This window comes from Salvelinus fontinalis, chromosome 25, assembly GCF_029448725.1.
Source record: "Salvelinus fontinalis isolate EN_2023a chromosome 25, ASM2944872v1, whole genome shotgun sequence".
In the NCBI taxonomy this organism is placed as follows: domain Eukaryota; kingdom Metazoa; phylum Chordata; class Actinopteri; order Salmoniformes; family Salmonidae; genus Salvelinus; species Salvelinus fontinalis.
In genome coordinates, this window is record NC_074689.1 from 37974427 (window position 1) to 37985667 (window position 11241).

The window sequence follows — 11241 nt, forward strand, 5'->3', positions numbered from 1 at the left end:
TCAATCACACTTCTGTGAAATCAAAATGTCCACTTAGGAAGCAACACTGATTGACAATAAATTTCACATGCTGTTGTGCAAATGGAATAGACAAAAGGTGGAAATTATAGGCAATTAGCAAGACACCCCAAAAAAAGGAGTGATTCTGCAGGTGGTGACCACAGACCACTTCTCAGTTCCTATGCTTCCTGGCTGATGTTTTGGTCACTTTTGAATGCTGGCGGTGCTCTCACTCTAGTGGTCGCATGAGACGGAGTCTACAACCCACACAAGTGGCTCAGGTAGTGCAGTTCATCCAGGATGGCACATCAATGCGAGCTGTGGTAAAAAGGTTTGCTGTGTCTGTCAGCGTAGTGTCCAGAGCATGGAGGCGCTACCAGGAGACAGGCCAGTACATAAGGAGACGTGGAGGAGGCCGTAGGAGGGCAACAACCCAGCAACAGGACCGCTACCTCCGCCTTTGTGCAAGGAGGTGCACTGCCAGCGCCCTGCAAAATGACCTCCAGCAGGCCACAAATGTGCATGTGTCTGCTCAAACGGTCAGAAACAGACTCCATGAGGGTGGTATGAGGGCCCGACGTCCACAGGTGGGGGTTGTGCTTACAGCCTAACACCGTGCAGGACGTTTGACATTTCCCAGAAAACTCCAAGATTGGCAAATTCGCCACTGGCGCCCTGTGCTCTTCACAGATGAAAGCAGGTTCACACTGAGCACATGAGCACATTTGGCAGACGTGACAGAGTCTGGAGACGCCGTGGAGAACGTTCTGCTGCCTGCAACATCCTCCAGCATGACCGGTTTGGCGATGGGTCAGTCATGGTGTGGGGAGGCATTTCTTTGTTGGGCCGCACAGCCCTCCATGTGCTCGCCAGAGGTAGCCTGACTGCCAATAGGTACCGAGATGAGATCCTCAGACCCCTTGTGAGACCATATGCTGACACATGCACATTTGTGGCCTGCTGGAGGTCATTTTGCAGGGCTCTGGCAGTGCCCCTCCTTGCACAAAGGCGGAGGTAGCGGTCCTGCTGCTGGGTTGTTGCCCTCCTACGGTCTCCTCCACGTCTCCTGATGTACTGGCCTGTCTCCTGGTAGCGCCTCCATGCTCTGGACACTACGCTGACAGACACAGCAAACCTTTTTGCCACAGCTCGCATTGATGTGCCATCCTGGATGAGCTGCACTACCTGAGCCACTTGTGTGGGTTGTAGACTCCGTCTCATGCTACCACTAGAGTGAGAGCACCGCCAGCATTCAAAAGTGACCAAAACATCAGCCAGGAAGTAGGAACTGAGAAGTGGTCTGTGGTCACCACCTGCAGAATCACTCCTTTTTTGGGGGTGTCTTGCTAATTGCCTATAATTTCCACCTTTTGTCTATTCCATTTGCACAACAGCATGTGAAATTTATTGTCAATCAGTGTTGCTTCCTAAGTGGACAGTTTGATTTCACAGAAGTGTGATTGACTTGGAGTTACATTGTGTTGTTTAAGTGTTCCCTTTATTTTTTTGAGCAGTGTATTTGGACAAAGTCCTCTCTGGGCTCGAGAAGGATCGGTGGGAAGAGGGCCCCACTGGCTCAAGTTAACTGAGCAATAGCATACATAGGGGAACTATGAAATCCATTGAATGTTTTGCCTGATTCCGTTCAGTTTTTTTCCCCAAAAATATTTTCTCCTTTTAGTTTTTTCAGATTTTATTTTAATTGTTTTTAGGATTTTCGCTCTCAAACTTTATTATTTATTTTTAACATTTGATGTTCTATAGGACACACGTCTTATTATTGTTGTGTGTAGTTACCCAGTGTGCACCAGCAGGAGACGGTTGTTTGGTTAGCAATGTTTCTGTAGCGCTCATGTGATTACAGAGTTTGCAAAACAAATTACCATTGAATTGATGCAAATAACCATGATATCTTTCTGCCAGGTAGCATAGGGTACTTTGTAGTTTACATTTTCATTTTGAGAAGGTTTTTTAGGATAGCCTTTCCATCTCTTACCAGGAGACATCGTCATTAGCATCATCGCTAACGACTACACAAAGTAGAGACACACACAGACAGGGATAGTCCATTGCTGTTTCAGAACGTTACAGGAAAGTAGGAATCGCTGACTGACTGAACTGACTACATAACCCTAATTTGAATTAAAATGTCTAAACTACAGTTGTTGCGTGTGAAACCTGAAATAAGTTTTCACACGCAAAAATGTTTTAATTATAAACAGAAATACGTTTTCCCCCGATTAGCCTACGTATCAGATTAATCTACTGTGTTGTTAGGGGTGTGACAACCTTGCTATACTCGTAATCGTACACGTACATTGTCAGTTGATACTCGGGATTGGAAAAACACGTGTTTTATTATGCCTAAGTAGATAGCTTTCTCCCTGCAGGATTATAGTCCCAAAAAGTTGCAGATTAGGAGCAGCCTGGCAGACAAGTTTGGTATTTTATTAGGATCCCCATTAGCTGTTGCAAAAGCAGAAGCTACTCTTCCTGGGGGTCCACACAAAACATGAAACATAATACAGAACATCAATAGACAAGAACAGCTCAAGGACAGAACTACCTACGTGTTACGTTCCCCAGTTTCTGTGTTCTGTTTTGTATTTGAGTGTGTGTTTAAGGAGATGGCTTCCTGAAGTACTCCCCAACCAGCTGATTGGTCAACCCCAGGCTAATTGGTGATTGGAGCTGACCCCGCCCCCCTCGTCAAGAAGCAGCTGACTCTAATCACCATTGCCACCTGAAGATAAAAGCCAGTGTTCTGCCCCAAGAGATTTGAGTAGAGAGAGGAGAGAGATGAGATAAGGAGTAGAGATTTGGAGATTGAGAGAGAAAAATTAGATTGTGATATAGTGTGGGTTGTGTATCAGAAAGTGTGGTATGTACTGTTGTTGTTGGTAGCAGTTTTTCTATGTCCTGTGTTTGAGTGTTTGTGAAATCGTAATTATTACTCTGTTTCGTTTGTTCCCAGGGGGGAAGGAGAAGGCACTTTGGGAGTGCTTAGGCAAGAGGCCCGCGGGCATACATATACCCGTAGTATATTTACTGTCTAGGCACACTAGGTAAGACCTGGGCGGACCACCCCCTGTATTTTGGTTAGGGCACCAGACGGTGCTAAGTTAGGTAAGTTAAGTGGGTAGGCAGGTTAGATAGGAGAGGGGGAACTTTGATATTTACTTTCTTTGCTTTGGTTCCGTCCAGCCCCTTTTCCCCATATTACCGTGTAAGAAAATAAATTCTAGTAAACGGTAAATTCTGCTTTTGTGTCATCCTTACTCGCACCTACAGTCCATACCTCTTGCACTTCAGAGAGTTGAGTTGTAGCAGGGAGTTGCGTTCCCTCTTCTCAGAGGCGTGCGTAACATAATGGGGGCTCATCCGGGATTCCATTAAACCCACCGGACCCTGCTGCACTGAGCTCTCTGTGGTTAGTGATTGAGGTGTGATGGTAGGTTGTGAGTTTGGATGACTTGTTTAGTTTGTGTGTTCAGTAAATTGCTGTGTACAAGATGGCTGCCTCAGCCATCTCCAAGTTCATTGATGCGCCCTCTATTGATTGTTTGGTGAGGTTTCGAAAAGTAGACCTTATAGCTATAGCTGACCATTATGGATTTGTTATCCCTGAGAAAGCCCTAAAGGCTGAGCTTTTGGTGCTAGTCAGGGAGGGATTAGTAAGAGAAAGAATTCTCTCATTGAAAGGAGAGGAGACGGGTAGACTTTCCGATGCCAAGTCGGAGGACAGGGCAGAGGAAGGGGTTGCTCGTACCCCCTTTACATTGCCTCGATTCGATCCTTTATCTTCTGCTTCAGGTCGTTCAGACGGGACCGCTAGGCTGAAGGTGAGGCTGGCCCGGTTAGAAATGGAGCAAAAAGATAAAGAGAGACAAATGCATTTTGACCTTGAAATTAGGAAAATAGAAGCCGACAAGGAGGTGAGGATTCGACAGCTAGAGCTAGATGCTGGCTCCGGTACGACTCCAAAAGCTGCTCATCATCAAGCCCACTTTGATGTAAGTAAAAATATCGCTTTAGTCCCTCCATTCCGAGAGTCGGAAGTTGATTCCTATTTCTCTGCATTTGAGCGTGTGGCCGCTGCGCTGCATTGGCCACTCGAGGTTTGGCCACTCCTTTTGCAATGTAAATTGTCTGGGAAAGCCCAGGAAGTAGTAGCTGCTCTCTCCCTGGAAGACAGTTTACACTATGATACAGTTAAAACTACCGTGTTGCGGGCTTATGAGTTGGTGCCTGAAGCTTATAGACAGCGCTTCAGGAACCACAAGAAACCCTCTCACCGTACTTTTGTTGAGTTTGCTAGGGACAAAGAGTCTCTGTTTAATCGATGGTGTTCAGCCAGCAAAGCTAACACCTTTGCTGATATTCGGGAGTTGATGCTGTTGGAGGATTTTAAAAGCAACCTCCCTGATAGAATTGTAGTTCATTTAAATGAACAGAAAGTGGTGACATTGGCCCAGGCAGCAGTGTTGGCAGATGAGTACGCTTTGACACACAAGACTGTCTTTGGTGCACCTCGTTTTGAAGGTAGACTGATTACGTCATCAGTGCCTCATTCAGGTCGTTTTTCCTCTGACAAGCCTTTTCATGAGAGCCGTGAATGTTTTTACTGTCACCAAAAGGGTCACGTGATTGCGGACTGCCCAGTTTTGAAAAATAAACAGAAACAGTCCCAGTCACTGTCCCCAAAAAGGAAAAGTTTGGGTTTAGTCAAGTCTTTGGCTCGTCCGTTGGTCCGAGGTATTGATTCAGCATTTGAGAAACCGGATCCTGTTTATGCTCCGTTTATTTCTGCCGGTTGTGTTTCCTTAACTGGAGAACAAGCTGATCAAAAGCCAATTAAAATCTTACGAGACACCGGGGCGGCGCAGTCAGTAATTATTACTGATGCTTTACCCTGGTCTCCTGAAACGTATTGTGACTCGCATGTTATATTACAGGGGATAGAGACAAAAACAGTACCTGTACCAGTACCTGTATCAACTCCCGTACCTGTACCATTACACTGGGTCCACTTAGTGTCAGACTTGGTATCAGGACGTTTCCGTGTTGGTGTAGTGTCTACACTGCCAGTAAAAGGAGTCACATTGCTATTAGGGAATGATATTGCTGGTGGTAACGTTACTCCTGTGTTAGAGGTAGTAGACAACCCAGAAATCAAAATTGCAGATGAGAAATTGGTTCAAGCATTTCCACATGTTTTTCCTGCTTGTGTGTTAACGAGGGCACAATCTCGCAAGCTTGGAGATGTGGTGGATTTGGCTAGTTCCATTTTTGAGAATATTGAAGTAGAAGACAATGCACCGAGTATTCCTTCTGCAAGTCCGACAGTTTTTACTCCTGTAAAAACTAAGGAAGGGGACTGCGAAATCGCACCCCAATTACATGACATTCTTTTGTCTGTCACCCCTGAGAAGGTGATTGAATGTCAAAAAGGAGACACCAGTCTTCGTAAGTGTTTTGCTTCGGTAATTTCCATTGAAGAAGCTAAAACTAGAGAGACTGCCTACTTTATGGAAGCAGGAGTTTTGATGCGTAAATGGGCAGCTCATGACATCGTTAATGACTGGAGTGAAGTGTGTCAAGTGGTTGCTCCTACACCGTTCCGACAGCAGGTGCTGTCACTCGCCCATGACCAGGCGTGGTCTGGACATTTGGGGATCACAAAGACTTATAACCGGGTCCTTCGTCATTTTTTTCTGGCCAGGTTTGAAGTCTGACGTGGTCCAATTTTGTAAAACATGTCACGTATGTCAACTCACTGGGAAAGCGAATCAAACAGTTCCTAGAGCACCGCTCTACCCGATTCCTGTGGTGGGGGAACCGTTTGAAAGAGTGATAGTTGATTGTGTAGGTCCATTGCCGAAAAGCAGGTCAGGTAACCAGTTCCTACTAACAATAATGTGCAGTGCTACTCGATACCCAGAGGCTATTCCTCTCCGTACTATTACGGCTAAGACTGTGGTGAAGGCACTGGTGAAGTTCTTCTCTACGTTTGGACTCCCTAAAGTAATCCAAACTGATCAGGGATCCAACTTTATGTCTAAAATGTTTTCAAATGTGTTAAAGACATTGTGTATTTCCCATCAGGTCTCAAGTCCGTATCATCCAGAGAGTCAAGGGGCTCTCGAACGCTGGCATCAGACGCTGAAGGCAATGCTACGCAAGTATTGTATGGATACCAGTACCGATTGGGATGAGGGGGTGCCCTTTGTCCTATTTGCTATTAGGGAAACGATACAAGAGTCCTTAGGGTTCAGCCCTGCTGACCTTGTGTTTGGACATACCCCAAGGGGTCCGCTGAAAGTGTTGAAGGAGCATATCTTATCTCCTACACCCAGTAGCGCCCCTAAAAATGTGTTGGATTATGTCAGTAAGATGCGGGAGAGACTGCACGCCGCATGTGCGTTGGCCCAAAAGTCTCTTTCCTCTTCGCAAAAACGCATGAAGGTGCATTATGACAAAAAGGCTGTTGGTCGTTCTTTTGCACCAGGAGATCAAGTTTTAGTTTTGTTGCCAATTCCTGGCTCGTCTCTGTCAGCACGTTTTTCTGGACCATATCTGGTGGAAAAGAAACTCAGTGACACAAACTATGTGATAAAGACCCCAGATCGAAGGCGTTCTTCCCGTGTGTGTCATGTTAACATGCTAAAAGAATATTATGTACGTGACTCTCCAGACAGCTCCTCAAGTAAGCCGGTCCAGCCCGCCGTCTCCAGTGTGGCTGCGGTGGTGCTGAAGCCTGGCTGGGACCTAGAGCAGGATAAGGAGGATGGGTTGGAGTTACGCCATACGTTACAGCAGTGTGAACGCCTATGTAATTCAGAGATGCTGAAGAAGTTACCCTCTCAAATGGAACATTTGGATAACGATCAAACTAAGGACCTTATCCTATTGATAAACAGTTTTCTCAGTGTGTTTCAGGACGTTCCAAGTCGCACGTCCATCTTGGAACATGACGTGGATGTAGGGAATGCTGCTCCTATACGTCAGCATCCGTACCGGGTTAATACAGAGAAAAGGGAGGTAATGAAAAGTGAGGTAGCTTATTTATTACAGAATGACATGGCAAAACCCAGTAACAGCTCCTGGAGTTCCCCATGTATTCTTGTTCCTAAGCCTGACGGTACGTCCCGCTTATGCACGGACTATCGTAGAGTAAATGCAGTTACAAAGTCTGATTCTTTTCCTCTACCTCGATTAGATGACTGCATTGATAGAATTGGCTCTGCTGCTTACGTTAGTAAGTTAGATTTGTTAAAAGGTTATTGGCAGGTGCCTCTGACCTCTAGAGCTTCTGACATATCGGCTTTTGTTACGCCTGATAACTTTGTACAATACACTGTGGTGCCCTTTGGCATGTGTAATGCACCTGCTACTTTTCAGCGTCTAGTTAACATTGTGTTTGCAGATGTGCCAAATTGTACTGCATACCTTGATGATGTGGTGATACATTCGTCTACTTGGTCTGATCATCTCTCCACTTTGAAAAGTGTGTTTCAGCGGTTGGAGAATGCTTCTTTAACCCTCAATTTGGCCAAGTGTGAGTTTGGGAAGGCTACGGTGACTTACTTAGGGAAACAAGTGGGACGAGGTCAAGTGCGCCCAGTAACTGGCAAGGTGGAGGCAATTGTTGCTTTTCCTACTCCCACGACTCGACGCCAGTTGCGCAGATTCCTAGGGATGGTAGGGTACTATCGTACATTCTGTAAGAATTTCTCGACGGTAGTAGCTCCCCTTTCATCTCTGCTTAGTCCCAAGGTACCATTTAGGTGGTCCAAGGACTGTAACCATGCGTTTGAGTCCGCTAAAGCGCTACTTTGTAGTGCCCCAGTGCTTTCCGCCCCCAACTTTGACAAACCTTTTAAGTTGGAGGTTGACGCTAGTATAGTGGGGGTGGGTGCGGTTCTCTTACAGGAAGATGAAGACGGAGTGGATCGGCCCGTCAGTTTCTTCTCCCGTAAGTTCAACTCGTGTCAGTCAAGGTACTCCACAATTGAACAAGAGACGCTAGCTTTATTGCTAGCCTTACAGTTCTTTGAGGTATATGTGGGATCCAGTGCCTTGCCTGTAATGGTCTTCACGGACCATAATCCTTTAGTGTTCTTAAAGCAAATGTACAATCAGAACCGCCGCCTTATGCGGTGGGCTCTGATTGTACAAGGATATAATGTACAGATAGCCTATGTGTAGGGCTCAGCGAATGTGGTTGCTGACGCTCTATCACGGGTTTACTAACTGGGGAAGTGTTGGTTTTTGTTATTACAAACTGTACGTTTGCAATTTTTGTGGTGGGCGTGTTACGTTCCCCAGTTTCTGTGTTCTGTTTTGTATTTGAGTGTGTGTTTCAGGAGATGGCTTCCTGAAGTACTCCCCAACCAGCTGATTGGTCAACCCCAGGCTAATTGGTGATTGGAGCTGACCCCGCCCCCCTCGTCAAGAAGCAGCTGACTCTAATCACCATTGCCACCTGAAGATAAAAGCCAGTGTTCTGCCCAAGAGTGAAAAAATTGAGAGAAGATAGAGGAGAGAGATGAGATAAGGAGTAGAGATTTGGAGGTTGAGAGAGAGAAAAATTAGATTGTGATATAGTGTGGGTTGTGTATCAGAAAGTGTGGTATGTACTGTTGTTGTTGGTAGCAGTGTTTCTATGTCCTGTGTTTGAGGTTTGTGAAATCGTAATTATTACTCTGTTTCGTTTGTTCCCAGGGGGGAAGGAGAAGGCACTTTGGGAGTGCTTAGGCAAGAGGCCCGCGGGCATACATATACCCGTAGTATATTTACTGTCTAGGCACACTAGGTAAGACCTGGGCGGACCACCCCCTGTATTTTGGTTAGGGCACCAGACGGTGCTAAGTTAGGTAAGTTAAGTGGGTAGGCAGGTTAGATAGGAGAGGGGGAACTTTGATATTTACTTTCTTTGCTTTGGTTCCGTCCAGCCCCTTTTCCCCATATTACCGTGTAAGAAAATAAATTCTAGTAAACGGTAAATTCTGCTTTTGTGTCATCCTTACTCGCACCTACAGTCCATACCTCTTGCACTTCAGAGAGTTGAGTTGTAGCAGGGAGTTGCGTTCCCTCTTCTCAGAGGCGTGCGTAACACTACGCTACAGTTCAAAAGTTTGGGGTCTCTTAGAAATGTCTTTGTTTTTGAAAGAAAAGCTAATTTTTTGTCCATTAAAATATCAGAAATATAGTGTAGACATTGTTCATGATGTAAATGACTGTTGTAGCTGGAAACGGCAGAATTTTTAATGTAATATCTACATAGGCGTACAGAGGCCCATTATCAGGAACCATCACTCCTGTGTTCCAATGGCACGTTGTGTTAGCTAATCCAAGTTTATCATTTTAAAAGGCTAATTGATCATTAGAAAACCCTTTTGCAATTATGTTAGCACAGCTGAAAACTGTTGTTCTGATTAAAGAAGCAATAAAACTGGCCTTCTTTAGACTAGTTGAGTATTTGGAGCATCAGCATTTGTGGGTTCGATTACAGGCTCAAAATGGCCAGAAACAAATAACTTTCTTCTGAAACTCTTCAGTCTAGTCTTGTTCTGAGAAATGAAGGCTATTCCATGTGAGAAATTGCCAAGAAACTGAAGACCTCGTACAACGCTGTGTACAACTTCCTTCACAGAACAGCGCAAACTGGCTCTAACCAAAAAAGCAAAATGGCATGAGAGGATCTGCAGAGAACAATGGGAGAAATTTCCCAAATACAGGTGTGCCAAGCTTGTAGCGTCATACTCAAGAAGACTCGAGCTGTAATCGCTGCCAAAAGTGCTTCAACAAAGTACTGAGTAAAGGGACTGAATACTTATGTAAATGTGATATTTCAGTTTAAATTGTTTTATACATTTGCTAAAATGTATAAACCTGTTTTTGCTTTGTCATTATGAAGTATTGTGTGTAGATTTTGTTGTGACGTTGCTATCTTTAATGTGATGACGGCTATTCACCAAATAATTACATACCACGTTCAATTATTACGCAATTAAATTAATCGTGTAACAATTAATTAAGTAGTAATCTGGGGCACCACGGGAAAAGTTTATTTAACGAGTTACCGTTTCTCGAATTAACTCAAAAATATCAGAATATCTTGATAAACTATCCATCCATCATTTGATTCTGAACGTCGTAAAATCCTATAAATCTGCACGAACCCAAGTCTCCGTGATGAATCAGCGATACACAAATTGTCATAATTATTTATTTACTAACTAATTAAATAATCACACAGAAATACATAAACAAACACACACAGGATAGATTATACAGTGAGTATTAACATGATGCACTGAAAAGTCCCTAGTGGACTAACCCGATATTACGGCTTGTTACACAATGAAAAGGGGGGGGGGGGGGAGACAGAGGAATTCAACTATCATACATCCAGTTGAAGTCGGAAGTTCACACACACCTCAGCCAAATACATTTAAACTCAGTTTTTCACAATTCCTGACATTTAATCCTAGTAAAAATGCCCTGTCTTAGGTCAGTTAGGATCACCACTTTATTTTAAGAATGTGAAATGTCAGAATAATAGTAGAGAATGATTTATTTCAGCTTTTATTTCTTTCATCACATTCCCAGTGGGTTAGAAGTTTACATACACTCAATTAGTATTTGGTAGCATTGCCTTTAAATTGTTTAACTTGGGTCAAACGTTTTGGGTATCCTTCCCCAAGCTTCCCACAATAAGTTGGGTGAATTTTGTCCCATTCCTCCTGACAGAGCTGGTGTAACTGAGTCAGGTTTGTAGGCCTCCTTGCTCGGACACGCTTCATTAGTTCTGCCCACAAATTTTCTATGGGATTGAGGTCAGGGCTTTGTGATGCCCACTCCAATACCTTGACTTTGTTGTCCTTAAGCCATTTTGCTACAACTTTGGAAGTATGCTTGGGGTCATTGTCCATTTGTAAGAATGTTGAGGGAATTCATGTCATAAAAGGGCCTTTAGAATGTTGAGGAAATGAATGTCACAATAGGGCCTTTAGAATGTTGAGGAAATTAATGTCACAATAGGGCCTTTAGAATGTTGAGGAAATTAATGTCACAATAGGGTCTTTAGAATGTTGAGGAAATGAATGTCACAATAGGGCCTTTAGAATGTTGAGGAAATGAATGTCACAAAAGGGCCTTTAGAATGTTGAGGAAATTAATGTCACAATAGGGTCTTTAGAATGTTGAGGAAATGAATGTCACAATAGGGCCTTTAGA